Raw genomic sequence first — 16,289 nt, 5'->3', positions numbered from 1 at the left:
GGAAATTAAACAAACTTCAAAGGCTGTTACCGACCCCGTTTTCAAGAGGGTTCAAGCCCAAGCCCCGCCAGCCACCTTGCTGCCTTTTCTTCCATACCTCCTGGACGTCATCCAGGCATCTTGGAAGACTCCATCTTTGATACCTCCAACCTCTAAGAAAATAGAGGCCTGGTACCGAACTGATGACGAAGCCTTGGAATGGCTCAAGCATCACCCTGACCCAAACTCCATGGTGGTAAAGGCCTCCCAATCGTCGGGTCGACACTCCAACTCCCCTGCCGACAGAGAGGGCAAACGCTTCGATGCGGTAGGCCGCAAGCTGTACTCCGGTGCTCTCCTCCTTTGCCGTATGGCAAACTACGGGGCCTGCATGGGCGCTTATCAACAGATCCTCTGGGAGAAAGCCCAACCTTTCTTCGCCAAGCTTTCTGACGAAGACCGGTCAGTCCTTTCGACCCTCCAACAGGAGGCGGACTCTCTCGCACACCACCAAATTCAAATGGCTAAGCATACCGGTGATACCGCCGGAAAAATGATTGCCCACGCGGTCGCGATCAGACGGCATGCATGGCTTCGGTCCTCAGGACTCTCTTCTTCCTCTCGACAAGTGATCGAAGACCTTCCTTTCGACACCCAAGGCCTTTTCAATTCTGGCACTGATGACAAACTTAAGTCCAATCACGACTTCAAGATTCTCGCAACAAAGTGCGGGACCGATCAACCTCAGGTTCAGCGGACCCGATGGTTCCCGCAACGGTACCGTCGCTACCCTCAGACTTTTCGTCACCAGCCGTTTCGACGCTCGTCGAGCTCGAGTCACCACAGTCATCAGCAACAACCTCGCCGCCAGCACCAGGTCCCGAAAGGTCGGGGCAAAGGTCCTGCAGCTATGCCACAACCCCAACGTCGGGCCTGACGCCCACTCTCTCGGGGATCTTTCTATCTCCACTACTACTGCCACTACCATGCCGTTCCTAGGCCCCGACCAGATCCTTCCTCTCTGTTCTTTTCTCGACCGCCTAGCTCCTTTCTACCGCGAATGGGAGTCTATCACCTCAGATGCCTGGGTTCTTCGCATTGTCAGAGACGGCTATGCCTTGGAATTCGAAACCTTGCCACCCACGGGTCACATCCTCCACACCGACCCTTCACCGGAAATATGCGCCGAGTTCGACTCCCTTCTGGTGAAGGGCGCAATCCAGCCTTCTCCTTCCAAGCAGGACACTCGAGGTTTCTTCTCGAGATACTTTACGGTTCCCAAGCGGGGCGGAGGTCTTCGGCCTATCCTCGACCTACGGGCTCTAAACCTCTTCATTCTGCCTTCAAAATTTCGAATGGTTTCAGTGGCCTCCATCCTCCCGATGCTCCGACACGGAGACTACTTCGCCTCTATAGATTTACGCGACGCGTATTTCCACGTCTCGGTGCGTCGATCCCACAGACGCTTCCTTTCCTTCAAGCTCCTGGGACACTCTTACCAGTTCACAGTTCTCCCTTTCGGCCTTGTCACGGCCCCAAGGGTCTTTACAAAGGTGGTCGCCGTGGTGGCAGCGCACCTCAGGAAACAGGGCATTATGGTCTTTCCTTATCTGGACGATTGGATGTTGGTCGCGTCCGACCCCTCATCCCTTCAAAATCATGTCTCACAGACTCTTTCTCTCCTGCAACGGCTGGGCCTTCAGTTGAATGTCTCAAAGTCTCAACTCCTCCCAACCACAGAGATCCGTTTCATCGGAGCTCTCTTCAACTCCATCACGGAAACCGCCTCCCTACCGAAGGACAGGTTCCTAGCCCTTCAACAGCACCTTTCTCTCCTCCTCCGCAACCGCAGGATCCGAGCCCACGCGGTCCAAGTTCTTCTGGGTCACATGGCCTCCACGGTCATGGTTACCCCTTTCGCCAGATTACGTCTCAGACCTCTCCAAAGATGGTTTATAGACTCTTTCAAACCCCATCGGCATCCGAGCTCGATGTTTCTCACGATACCGAACCACGTTCGCCTCTCCCTTCGTTGGTGGCAGGACCCAGCGAACGTTTGTGTGGGACTTCCCTTCCATCCCTCCCTACCGTCAGTCACCATCACGACCGACGCCTCCAATTTTGCGTGGGGAGCCCACATGTCGTACCTCACCGTCAGGGACCTGTGGTCCACCCAAGGAAGGTCTCACCACATAAACTTTCTAGAACTATTATCAATCTTCAAAGCCCTCCGGGCGTTTGCTCGCTTTCTTCCCCACAAGTCTGTTCTAATCCAAACGGACAACGTAGTAGCCATGTACTACATCAACAAACAAGGGGGTACGGGCTCGAGAAAACTCATGGCTCTCTCGATGGACATTTGGCTATGGTGCATAGCGAGACACATAACTCTGTCGGCAGTTCACCTTCCGGGGGCTCAAAACACTCTAGCAGACTCTCTAAGCAGAATAACGACCTCCCCCCACGAGTGGCGTCTCGATCCCGAGATCCTGAAATCCGTCTTCGACGATTGGGGATGGCCAGCTCTGGACCTTTTTGCCTCCCCCTCGAACGCTCAACTTCCTCGCTTCGGAGCGAGACTACCTCCAGACTCGACTCCGGGCTGTCTCGGAGACGCGTTTCTCCTCGACTGGACTCTCGAACCCGTCTATCTTTTTCCTCCCTTCCCTCTCATCTCGAGAGTGATAGAGAGACTCTATCTAACACCGACATCGGCCATCCTGATCGCCCCTGCATGGCCACGCCAGCCGTGGTATCCCACGCTACTCCGGATGTGTGCGGATCCTCCCCGCACTCTCCCAACTCTCCCTCATCTACTATCTTCACAGAAGGGACAGGTCCTCCACCCCGACGTCCCGTCCCTACACCTGACTGCCTGGAGGATACTTCCTTAAATTCTCTCCACCCAGACCTGCAGGCGATCCTTCGCGCCGCTCACAAACCGGCCACATCGAAGGCCTATGCTTACAAGCTGGCAAAATTCCAAACTTTCCTTCGGGACCGACGCGTCGATCCCGCCTCTACTTCGATCCCGCTGGTCATGGACTTTCTACTTTCCCTTGCGGATCGTCAACTTTCTCTGGCCTCGATAAAATCCTATCTCGCTGCTCTCTCCTGGCATTTCCAACGTCAGGGACAACCCTCTCTCTTTTCTAACAACCTCATTAAGACCTTCCTTCGAGGTTACAACAACTTGCATCCTCCAGTTCAACCTCCGACTCCCGGATGGAGCCTCGAACTCGTCCTTTCTCAACTAGCTTCAGCTCCCTTCGAACCTATGGCCTCTGCAGACCTTCACCTTCTCTCTTGGATGACTGCCTTCCTCATCGCTATCACCTCTGCGCGCAGGCCTTCGGAACTGGCTGCTCTCCGGGTGGACGAACCCTATCTCCGTTTCCACCACGACAGGGCTGTCCTTCGCCCGGACATCACCTTCCTACCTAAGGTGGTCTCTGCTTTTCACCTGAACCAGGACATAATACTTCCTGCTTTCTTCCCTAATCCTTCTTCTTCTCTAGAACGGAAACTCCATCTCCTCGATGTCAGGAGAGCCCTCCTTTTCTACAAGGACAGGACTAAGGACATACGTAAGTCACCTAGACTGTTTGTGGCTTACGCTACCCATAAACTGGGCGAACCACTTTCTTCCCAAAGACTCTCACACTGGATTGCTCAGACCATCGAGCTCGCTTATCAGCTGGGCAAACGCCAACCCCCCTCTTCGATCCGCCCTAGATCTACGAGGGGCCTTTCCACCTCTACGGCCTTCCTGAGGGGCGTCCCTCTCGACTCCATCTGTCGAGCGGCTATCTGGTCCACCCCATCCACCTTTGTTTCACACTACAGGATGGACTCAAAGAACCTCAAGGACTCGGCTTTTGCCAGGTCCGTCCTTTCCTCCTGCCTTACCTAATGTTGTTGCCTTACTCAAACCCAGTTTTCGGGTTTATCCTTCTTACAGGCTGACCGTTGTCATCCACCCCGTTTGTAATCGATGTGCTCAGGGTTTATTTAACATAGTGCTTGTGTACTATACTTACCCACTGCACTGAAATGTATTTTTTTTGAATACTTCTCCCTCTGTTTTCAGAGAATGAGTTTATGCCTACCTCTGTATTTTCTTACAGACTATTGCCCACTTACAATGTTATGATTGTGTTCTGGATCCTAACAACAAGGATCGTTTTTTTTTTTGCACTATATGCTATTGCATCGCTTCTTTGACCGTTGCATTTGCCTGTTTTGCACCTTGTGCTCAATAAGTGTGTTGTTTGGACACTAGACTGGTTATCGGGTTTGCTATCCCACCTACCTACACCTCAGCTTGCTAGTCTCCATTAGTGTGCATTCACAGAGTACACGAAGAAAAAGGACAGGTTGCTTACCTGTAACCGTGTTTCTTCGAGTGTACTCTGTGAATTCACACAATCCCGCCCTTCCTTCCCCACATGCAAACCTCTCCCTTTCTCGCTGCCTTTGCGGCGTAGGAACTGGAGAGCGGGCGCGGAGGGCGCCCTTTATACCCTCCGGGAAGAGGGGCGGGGTTACCGCCAAATTTCAAACTTTAGCTTGGAAGAGTATCCGTTGGAGCCTGCGCAGGCGCAGCCTTCTCCATTAGTGTGAATTCACAGAGTACCCTCGAAGAAACACGGTTACAGGTAAGCAACCTGTCCATATTCTAACACCCTGTGAGCCAAGTTATGTTCATGAGGAACAGATAAGATAAATGTACAAAGGTTATACTTACACCCAACATTTGGTGTGTGCTTTTTTATTTTCTTGCTGTCAGATCTTCCATTTGGGGGCCATTGCAGGGAGGGGGCAGAAGCGTATTGGAAATCATGGCTTGCAGCTGCGGGCTGAGAGTGTAAGACTTTAATAATTAAAATCAGCTATAACATTACAACCCAGATGCTCTAATGTAGGTGCTCTGCGTTCAATCAATTTCACTACAAACATTTCGCCTCATTTGGCTGGCAGCAGATAACTCGGCAAACTCAATCGATAAGGGAGACCTTTCTGCACAGTGTGAGGCCAGACAGTACCACTGAGCACAGCAGACAGGTTAGAATCCATACCACTTCCAGAGTAACATCCTTAGAAGTGATATTTTGTTCAGCAACAAGTTGGGGAAGCAGGATTTTCATTCCCCTTTGCAAATAAAAAATAGGGCATATATTGCTTTTTCAGGACATTAGTGGACCAAACTGTTGTCTTAACAGCCATTTTATAAATGAGAAGGCAAATTTCTCCTTTTTCTGCAATGCCTGTCAACAAATATGTAATGCTTAATTCAGTCTGTTGGATCCTTTGTTCCACCCCTGACTTTAATGAAACTAGTAACGGGAAAGGTTTTTCCCTGACATTAAATATAGTTGTGTTCGATTCTGGGGGGCTATGCTCATCTCCATTTCTAAGCTGAAGAGCCGGCGTTGTCCGTAGACACCTCCAAGGTCATGTGGACGGCATGACCGCATCGAGCACCGTTACCTTCATGACAGAACAGTTCCTATTGATCTACTCACATTAGCATGGTTTTGGACTGCTAGGTTGGCAGAAGCTGGGGCTATCAGCAGGAGCTCACCCTGCTCCCTGGATTTGAACCACCACCTTTTGTTCAGGAAGGTGAAATTAGGACAATATATTGAGGTTATGTTCCTAGGAGCCATTGGGGGGTGTTATCAGTATTCCTCTAAAAATGTAGCATCATCTGAAAGGCACATTTCCTGCCATTTGAAACCTTAACTTGTAATATAGGGCTGGACTGAGGCATATTGAAATGGATGTTTTTGTGGGGCAAAATCCAAGGCTTGCAGACATTACCAATATCCCATATGAGCTGAGTTCATGACCTGGCATGTAACCCCAGAACTCTTCAAGACACAGAGTTGCTCAGCAAAGAAATATTTTCTGGGTAGGGCATTTTAAAGCCAAGGTTCTGCAATAGGTGGTTCCAAAAACATCTGGTCACAGCAATCTACTTGGGTGATTACCACTATGATTTATAGAGCATAGCCACATTCCCGGGATGCTTTGTACTTGTGTTATTTTGCAAGGCTAGTACACAGTGCTGCATATGTACCGCACATGTAAATCAGGCCCCCAACATCAACCAAAGCCATGTGATGGGATTTGGCCCAGTGCAAGAAAAAGATGCCTCCCTTATGACAGAAATACAATGAAAGGGAAAAGATCACAGGTAGAGCAAAGGCTATCCTAGTGAGTTGAAATCCCATAGAGACCTGTAAGAATGTCTTTTATGGAGCAATATGAAACTCCTGTGGTTTTATGTATACTCTGATGTAACTGACATGCAGCTTCCATTGGCCTGAGGATGACAAACCTGTGCAGCCTGTTTTCTTTCCACTACTAGGCTAAGACATTTTTCTCCAGGCAGGCCTTTGGCAACGGACTTCACTTGCAGTCAAAGGGAGCTTTTAACTGCATGGTTGCTGCTTTTTTCTTTTATTGGTGTGTTTTAACATTGTGTTGTAATTTTTCTCCCTGAGTGTTTATTCGTTTTGTATTCTGTTTGTTCTATTTAATTGTATGCCACCTCCAGTCCTATTCATGCTGGAAACAAAGGCCACACACTTAATAAATGAATACATTCCCATAACACACACTTTCAATCAAAGTCCTGATGTGTAGAGCTCATCACAGTTAATATAAACTGTAATCAAAATCACAGATCAATTCCTTCCGTTCCCATCTTTATTTTCCATTTCCGCACATCCAGCAAAGCAGGGCAGATCATTTAATGCAGTTACAAATCAACATTGAAAAAGGTGGTTTTGCTGTGCAGAGGATAACATAGGAAATCCTAGAAACAATTTGAGGTCCAGATGGTGATTACACAAACCACAGAGCACTAATGCGCATTAAGGGCTACCTTTTGCACTCTTTTGTGGGAAGTCATTGTCTAGCCACCACAGTTTGCAGCTAGCTTTGAATTGCATTAGATAGTTGGTGTAGATGGGGTCCTGGTTAGATTCAGGACATTAGTTGTTAGTTGGCTTAAATAGCAAAATAACTTAGGTCAGCTCTGGATTGTTGCAGTAGCATTGCTATACAGTAGTCCAAAATTCGTAGGAGCCCCAGCATCTGGCCACTTCATCACATTGAGGCTGGAAAGTGTAGAGCTCAGTCTGACTCAGTGTTGGAATGAAACAGATGATTTCATATCTCCATCACAGTGTTAAATGTGTCAGTGGCACTCAGCATTCTTTCAGTACATTTGCCATCACACTTTAATCGCTAGGCCCAGCTGCATTCATTCCATAGTGTAAATGCACCAAGAAAAGGGTATGGACCTTGGGAAACTATAACTCCCAGGAGGACTCCATTGCATGGAGCCATGGCATTTAAAGTGGGGTACAAGGGCATTCGTTCCATACTGTAAATGTACCTAGAGAAGGGTATGGACCTTGTAAAATTATGACTCCCAGTACTGCACAACATGAAGACATGGTATGATGATAACAACAACAACAACAACAACAACAACGATGATGATAATGGCATTTTAAATGGGTCCCAGCTGCATTTATTTTCCAGTGCAGATGCATCAAGGGAAGGGTATGGACCTTGGGAAATTTTAACTCCCAGAACCACATAGTATGGAGCTATGGTATTTAAAGTAAGGTCCAGCTGCAGTCATTCCATAGTGTAAATCAGAGGTTCTCAACCTGTCAGTCCCCAGATGTTTTGGCCTTCAGCTCCCCAAAATCCGAACAGCTGGGAAACTGGGTGGGATTTCTGGGAGTTGCAGGTCAAAACACCTGGGGCCCCAGAGATTGAAAACCACTGGTATAAATGCACCAAGAGAAGAGTATGGACCTTGGGAAACTATAACTCCCAGGACTGCACAGCATGGAGACATTGCTTAATAATAATAATAATAATAATAATAATAATAATAATAATAATAATAATAATCCTTCTCTCCTGGCTTTCCCATGCAAAATCCACTTCCACGCCACCTCTTGAAACGTTTTAAAAGAATGCTGGCCCCATGCTTAAAATACGCAAAGAATGCTCTATCCTACACCTGAAGCCAAGCTAATGTGATGGGAACAGTGGCTTCCCACATTTTAAGTGTAGCACTCAGTGGAATTTAGTAAATGTGATGAAGTGATCACTACTGAAACAACTGAAGAGAAGAATGATGATTCACCAGCCATTAAGGAAAAGAATATAGAGCATGTTGTATTCTCATTGTCAACATAAATACATCCTAAAATGGTGTCAGTTAAGACTGAAAATAAGCCATGGCCAAATCTGAATTAATTTATTATTTTATTTATTTATTTCCAGAATTTATACCCCGCCCTTCTCACCCGGGGGGACTCAGGGCGGCTTACACAGTTGGCAACATTTAATGCCAAGAACATAATAATAAAACAAAAAACAGTACATATAATCAATTAAAACTATAAAAATACATCATTAAAATACATTATAAAAATTAAAACATAAGTAAATTAGATCCTTTTGTCTAAAAACCTCATGCTTCAGCCTTCAATCGGACCATGTCGATGTTATCATATTACTCGTTAAAAGCTTGTGCACACAGCCATGTTTTCACAGCCTTTCTGAAACCCAGAAGAGTTGGGGCTTGTCGGATATTTGTGGGGAGGGTGTTCCACAGCCGGGGAGCCACCACCGAGAAGGCCCTGTCCCTCGTTCCCACCAGCCGCGCCTGCGAGGCAGGTGGGACCGAGAGCAGGGCCTCTCCAGATGATCTTAGGGATCTAGCTGGCTCATATGAGGAGATACGTTCGGATAAGTAAATTGGGCCAGAACCGTTTAGGGCTTTATAGGTCAAGACCAGCACTTTGAATTGGGCTCGGTAGCATATCGGCAGCCAGTGGAGCTGGCTTAGCGTGGGGTGGTACGCTCCCTGTATGCCACCCCAGTTATTAATCTGGCTGCCACCCGTTGTACTAGTTGGAGCTTCCGGGCAGTCTTCAAAGGCAACCCCACGTAGAGAGCGTTGCAGTAATCCAAACGAGCTGTAACCAGAGCGTGGACCACCGTGGCCAAGTCAGACCTCCCAAGGAACGGGTGCAGCTGGCGCACAAGTCTCAGTTGCGCGAATGCTCCCCTGGCCACCGCCGAGACCTGGGGCTCCAGGCTCAGCGATTAGTCCAGGATCACACCCAGACTGCGAACCTGCGTCTTCAGGGGGAGTGCGACCCCGTCCAACACAGGCTGTAACCCTATTCCCTGTTCAGCCTTACGACTGACCAGGAGGACCTCTGTGTTGTCTGGATTCAGTTTCAATTTGTTGGCCCTCATCCAGTCCGACACAGCGGCCAGACACCAGTTCAGGACCTGAACAGCCTCCTTAGTGACAGGTGGGAAGGAGTGACAGAGCTGGACATCATCTGCGTACAGATGACACCGAACCCCGAAACTCCGGATGATCTCTCCCAGCGGCTTCATGTAGATGTTAAACAACATGGGGGACAGTACTGACCCCTGCGGGACCCCACAAGACAATGGTTGTGGGGTCGAGCAGGTGTCCCCCAATGACACCATCTGGGAACGACCCTCCAGGAAGGACCGGAGCCACTGCAAAACAGTACCTCCGAGACCCATCCCAGCAAGGCGCCCCAGAAGGATACCGTGATCGACGGTATCGAAGGCCGCTGAGAGGTCCAGCAGAACCAGCAGGGACACACTCCCCCTGTCCAGTTCCCGGCGTAGATCATCTACTAAGGCGACCAAGGCTGTCTCAGTACCATGCCCCAGCCTGAAACCAGACTGCGCCGGATCTAGAAAATCAGTGTCAACCAAGAATGCCTGGAGTTGTGCAGCCACCACACGTTCCAGGACCTTGCCCAAAAAGGGGAGATTGGAAATAGGCCGAAAGTTCTCCAATTGAGTGGGGTCCAGTGATGGCTTCTTCAACAGCGGTTTGATCACAGCCAGTTTGAGGCTCGCTGGAAAAATGCCTTCCCGAAGGGAGGCATTCACCACCACCTTCACCCACTCGGCCAATCCCCCTCTGACTTCTCTCACCAGCCAGGATGGGCAGGGGTCTAGGATGCATGTGGTAGCCCTCACCTCTCCAAGCACCTTGTCCACATCCTCGAGCTCAACCAATTGAAAAGAATCCATCAAAATGGGACAAGCAGGTGCTCGTGTTACATCCTCGGAAGCTGCCGTTAATATGGTGTCAAAGCCAGAACGGATCAAAGCGACTTTGTCCGCAAAGAACCGAGCAAATGCTTCACAGCGGGCTGCCGAGTTATCAGGGATCCCGTCTTGAGGGACGGGATATAAAAAACCTCTGACAACTCGGAACAGCTCCACCGGACGGTTCTTTGCAGACGCAATATTAGCTGCAAAGAAAACGTATGCAGCGTATGCCCTAAGATAGGAACACAGCCGTGTTCGGTTTGGCCTGCTCGGCTCCGAACGCCACACGCCCTCTAGTTCCCTCTTCTTTCGCTTCATCGCTGCCAGCTCCTCAGTGAACCAAGGAGATGGTTTAGCTCGGGTACTCGAGAGGGGACATTCCGGAGCGATCGTGTCTATTGCCCTAGTCGCCTCCTTGTTCCAGAGAGTGACCAGAGCATCGACAGAATCACCAGCCAAGGTGGCGGGAAACTCCCCAAGAGCCGTCAGGAATCCGTCCGGATCCATAAGCCTCCTGGGGTGGACCATTTTGGGTCCTCCACCCCTGCGGAGGTTGGGGGGCGCAGTGATTCTAAACCTGATCAAGTAATGGTCGGTCCATGGCAAAGGAGCAATGGTGAGCTCCTCCACACCGCCACCTTCCTCCCCTCCCTGGCAGAAAACCAAGTCAAGTGTGTGCCCTGCTCTGTGGGTAGGGCCAGATACTAATTGGGACAGCCCCATGGTTGCCATGGCGGCCATGAAGTCCTGAGCTGCACCAGAAGGTGTGGTCTCGGCATGGACATTGAAGTCCCCCAGCACAATGAGCCGTTGGGACTCCAACGCCAGGCCAGAGACCATCCCTGCTAGCTCAGGCAGGGAGACTGTAGTGCAGCGGGGTGGTCGGTACACTAACAGAATCCCTAAACTGTCCCAGCCCCCTACCCTCAGATGAGCACACTCAAACAAGGTAGACTGTGGGATGGGGCACCTGGTCAGGGGGATGGACTCCTTATAGATCACTGCAACCCCTCCTCCCCTGCCTCCAGATCTTGGTTGATGCTGCATGGCATAACCTGGTGGACAAAGCTGGGTGAAATTGACACCCCCAGCCTCATCCAACCAGGTCTCCGTTATGCACGCCAGGTCTGCCCACTCATCCAGGATAAGATCCTGGATGATTGCAGCTTTACCATTGACAGACCTGGCGTTCAGCAGCACCACCTTCAGATCGGAGGACCCGCCACCTTGGGCACCCAAATTTACTGTGTCAGGAGGCCGTTTTAAATCTACAAGCACTCTGTTTCTCACCCTAGGCCGAATTAAGTTATGCCTCCCTTTCCCGTATCTCCCCCTTCCCTGAATTACTTCAATAGGGTTAACCCAAAAGGGTGTTGTCCACCACTGCTTATATCATTCTGGATCATTCCCACTTACAAGTTATTACGTGAAGATCATGATGAATCTTCATGTGTGAATCAAAACCTAATGAGCGGCCAGCAAATCTGAGAAGTGCTTCCTTGACAAACATCATGTCTGAACTGACACAATGTTTGCTGTTAAATCTGCAATGGCTCCCTTATCCATGTCAGTCATTACTTGGTGCTGAAGTCCTCTGGCACACAATGCGCAAACCAACTCCTGAGCTCAAATCTATCAAACCATTCTGAGTAGCATTGGCAGTACAATGACGGTGTTGTTACAGCACTGTATAGTATACCATATCTTACAACCTTTGTCATTCTCTTTGCTAGCTGTGGCCTAAACCATCGACCTCTCTGAAAATGTCTTTTCTAGGTTCTCTGGGGATTTTAATTACTGTCCCTTGTTCTGTGCAGAATGCCAAGACCTGCTGACAAGGTTGGATGACAAAAGAACACAATCATCATCTTACCTTTTTCCATTTCCTACTTTCTACTGTATATTCAAGATAGAAAAACTCATTTGTCCTTTGCAATACAAGAAGGAATGGATGGAAGGAAACTATAATTAATGACTTAACAATATTAAGCTGTAAATGTGTTCATATGCAGCAAGGCTGGAATTTTTTGAGAGAGCACCTGTCTGGGAATTTTTATTTATTTATTTATTTATATTTTTTATCAAAAGGTGGCTGATAGTAATAAGCCCTAACAAGATGGAGGAAAGGGGGTTTGTTTTCTTTTTGCAAAATCAATTACCGTATATACTCGAGTATAAGCCGACCCGAATATAAGCCGAGGCACCTAATTTTACCACAAAAACTTGGAAAACTTATTGACTGGAGTATAAGCCGAGGGTGGGAAATGCAACAGCTACTGGTAAATTTCAAAATAAAAATAGATACCAATAAATCTATCAATCTATCTCCCCATGGGGACTTAGGCTGGCTTCCAACATAGTAAGAGGCAAACATTCAATTCCCATATAATCAATGCAGAGATAGATATAGCTCTATAATTATATATACTAATTTCACATTTGCATTTTCCCCCTGAAAAGTTTGCAAATCCGCTCTCTAGATATGTGCATTTCCCTCCTGCAATATTTGCAAGTCCCATTTATCTATGTTTACATCTATCTAGACATTCGTGTGTGTGTGTGCATATTTAAAAGGCCTATATCTATATTAACATCTATCTATCTAGACATTGCTCTATATATAGAGAATTTTATCTTTATAGGACTTGCAGAGACTTGCAAACATATGAGGGGAAAATTCATATATTAAATTAATGTATTTATAGGGAGAAATCTATATATTATTTACAAGCTTTGGGGCATGCATTTGCCCAAGGAAGAAATGCAAGCAAAGCCCTCCTAAAAACAACTTTGGCCTCTTTTCTCCTCCCCTTTCCCACCTCTTTTATTCATCCCTTTTCAAACTCTAAAAGTAGCCAGAAAAGGCTTTTTAAAACTTCCCTTCCTCTCCCAAAAAACCCACCCCATTTTTGTTTCCTTAGGAATAAAAAGAAATACACACCTTCTGTTGCTCTTCTTTCCCTCCTTCCCTCCCTATTGACTCAAACATTCTTGCAATAATAGTAATAATAATAAATCCTGCAAATTTGCAAGAGCCTCTTTTTTTCTTCCCCTTACACCCATGCAATATTTTAATTCTTCCTGGCTTGCAAGAGGCTCTCACTCACTCTCCTTTCACTGTTGAAAACATTCCCTTGTCTCTTTCTCTCTTAAAAAAATAAGACAACTCCAGCCTGGGAGGAGAAGCGGAGAAGGGAGGTTTTGGAAAACAAAACATACTATAGCCTTGACCTGATTATAAGCCAGGGGAGACTTTTTCAGCCCCCAAAAAGAGATTTAAAAAACTCAGCTTATCTTCGAGTATATAGGTACTCTGCTGTTTAAAGTGTGTTTTTAACATGGTACGTACACCTTGAAATTAAGAGATGAAGAGTCATTGTGAAATGCTGGGTTTTTCAGAAGACTAGAACATAGATAGGAGCCCCTTTTGGTCAGCAAGTTCAGCAGCTCAGCAGTTTAATCCGCTGTGTCATCAGGGGCTCCTATCTATGTTCTAGCCCTCTGAAAAACGCAGTATTTCACAATGACTCTTCATTTCTTAATTTCAAGGTGTAAGCACCATGTTAAAAACACACTTTAAACTGCTGAGCTGCTGAACTTGCTGAGCGAAAGGTTAGTGGTTCGAATCTGGGGAGCAGGATGAGCTCCCCCACTGTTAGCTCCAATTTCTGCCGACCTAGCAATTTGAAAACATGCAAATGTGAGTAGATCAATAGGTAGCACTCCATCGGGAAGGTAATGGTGCTCCATGCAGTCATGCCGGCCACATGACCTTGGACAACACCGGCTCTTCAATTTAGAAATGGGGATGAACAGCAACCCCCAGAGTCGGATACAACTGGACTTAATGTCAGGGGGAAACCTTTACCTATACTATGGGCAGTGGAGCCCCTGGTGGCGCAGTGGGTTAAACCGCTGAGCTGCCGAACTTGCTGACAGAAAGTTTGGTGGTTCGAATCTGTGGAGTGGGGTGAGCTCCCACTGTTAGCTCCAACTTCTGCCAACCTAGCAGTTCAAAAACATGCAAATGTGAGTAGATAAATAACTACCACTTCGGCGGGAAGGTAACGGTGCTCCATGCAGTCATGCCAGCCACGTGACCTTGGAGGTGTCTACAGACAATGCCAGCTCTTCGACTTAGAAATGGAGATGAGCACCAACCCCCAGAGTCAGATACAACTGGACTTAATGTCAGGGGAAAACCTTTACCTTTACCTTAGAACATAGATATGTTACATTCTCCTTGAATTTATCTTTACAAAGAAACCAGCTATTATCTCTATCCTGATTATGCACAGGGGCAGACAAATAATAATCCAAAGATGATGATGCATATGAAACAATATTGTATGTTATAGGACTCATCTACACTGCCATATGAAACTGCATTATATAGCAATGTAGATGGGGCCAAAGTCAGGACAAAGATCACTTGAATCTGAGTAGATGATGCATTTTTAGTAGTGAAGCACCCTCAAGTAGTAAAAGACCTCAGCCTGTCACATTGCATGTTTGTTTTCATCTTTGCATATTAAATGTCAGATGAGGTGAGATGATCAAGCTCCACATTCAGAAGGCTGATAAATATATCTTTCATGGCAGAAGTTTTTCCTCACTTCTGCATTTTGCAAATCATGAGGTATTGGCTATTTTGAGGAAAACACAAACTTTATTTGCAAGTCTAATTGCTCAGACAGGAAGGTCTGAAGGAACCACTTTGCTCAAGAGAAAACAGGCTATCGCCAGCTAATTACAAGCTTAGTGTCTCCTGTAGTTTGGTTCTTATTGTACTTTGTTTTGGAAAGTAAACACAGGCATAATTTGCAACTCTGACTGCTAACGCAAACATCTCTGAGGAAATCCATTTGGAAGAAAACTGGGAATACACATTCTTCTTAAAGTCTAAATTGTCCCTTTGTTATCATTCTTCCTTTGTTCCTGATTCTATTCCACTTCAGAATTGCATGTATTTTCAAGGCAGGTAATAATAAAATATATTACAATAATGGATGCAACAGTTAGGCAGTAAAATGGAAACTAAATTTTGCAAAAGTAACTTCAAGTATTCATATCTTTGATACCAATATTGGGGTTTTTTGTTTTTATAGATTATTATTCTGGATACAGAGAGCCAGAATGGTGTAAAAGTTTAAGGATTGGACTAAGGACTTCATCACACAAGGTGACTAAAGTGCAATTACAACAGAATAAAAGCATCTGTTGGTGAGTTGGCGTCCTATAGTCTCATTATGCTTGAATCATTATTGGATTACCTCTTTTAATTTATTTTGGGGGGAACCATAAATGAATCCAACATCACTGTTGTTCCGTCACTCTTCCTTGTGCCTTAATTTCCTTTTATTGCAGTTCCAGTATTGTGAAGCAGTAAAGATCTCGTGAGAATAACAAAATCAAAACAGAACAGTTTTGCCAAAATGGGTTGGGGGGGGGGGGGAATAAGAAAATTAGAAAAAATTGTTTGGAGTAAGGATGGATAGGAAACAAGGTTGTGTGGAAGTGTATGATTATGGAAAAGTGCATCCAGAAAGTGGCAGCATCATGCAATTACACCAAAGTGGGAGTTTGTGAGTTTCCTTTTGCTTAATTTATGGGATTATGACAAGAGAACAGGCTGGTGTGATAAAGTCCTATCATTCTGGAGATGAAGGTCTGGATCCTCACTCAGCCATGCCTACCCACTAGGTTTTTTTGTGTGTGTGTCAGGAGCAACTTGAGAAACTGCAAGTTGCTTGTGTTGCGAGAGAATTGGCTGTCTGCAAGGATGTTACCCAGGGGATACCCAGATGTTTTAATGTTTTACTATCCTTGTGGGAGGGTTCTCTCATGTCCCCACTTGGAGAGCTGGAGCTGACAGAGGGACCTCATCCATGCTCTCCCCAGATTTGAACTGGCAACCTTCAGGCCAGCAACCCAATCTTCAAGTCTGCAGTCCTGCCAGCACAAGGGTTTAACCCATTGCGCCACTGGGAGGGTCCTAGGTAGCCTTGGGTAAGCCACTCTCTCTCAACCTCGGAGGAAGTTAAAGGCAAACTCCCTTTAAACAAATTGTGCCAAGAAAATCCTTTGACAGGGTTACCATAAATCAGAAATGACTTGAAGGTACTCAAGAACAATAAACCAGGCAATTCTCTCCTGAAACCACC

At 46.8% G+C, this 16,289-nt stretch overlaps 1 long non-coding RNA gene across 1 annotated transcript in view; it reads left to right on the top strand.

Annotated features, from left to right (window-relative positions):
- LOC134299455 (uncharacterized) overlaps positions 1-15,352 on the top strand; it is a 77,658-nt gene extending 62,306 nt beyond the window's left edge. The window contains exon 3 of the long non-coding RNA XR_010006673.1: positions 15,234-15,352. This is a non-coding gene — a long non-coding RNA (uncharacterized LOC134299455). The remainder of the gene's footprint in view (positions 1-15,233) is intronic.
- The last annotated feature ends 937 nt before the right edge of the window (positions 15,353-16,289 follow it).

The sequence above is a fragment of the Anolis carolinensis genome, chromosome 5, assembly GCF_035594765.1.
Source record: "Anolis carolinensis isolate JA03-04 chromosome 5, rAnoCar3.1.pri, whole genome shotgun sequence".
NCBI lineage: Eukaryota > Metazoa > Chordata > Lepidosauria > Squamata > Dactyloidae > Anolis > Anolis carolinensis.
The sequence above is the reverse complement of the archived record's forward strand: the minus strand, read 5'-3'. Positions and strand labels throughout refer to the sequence as shown.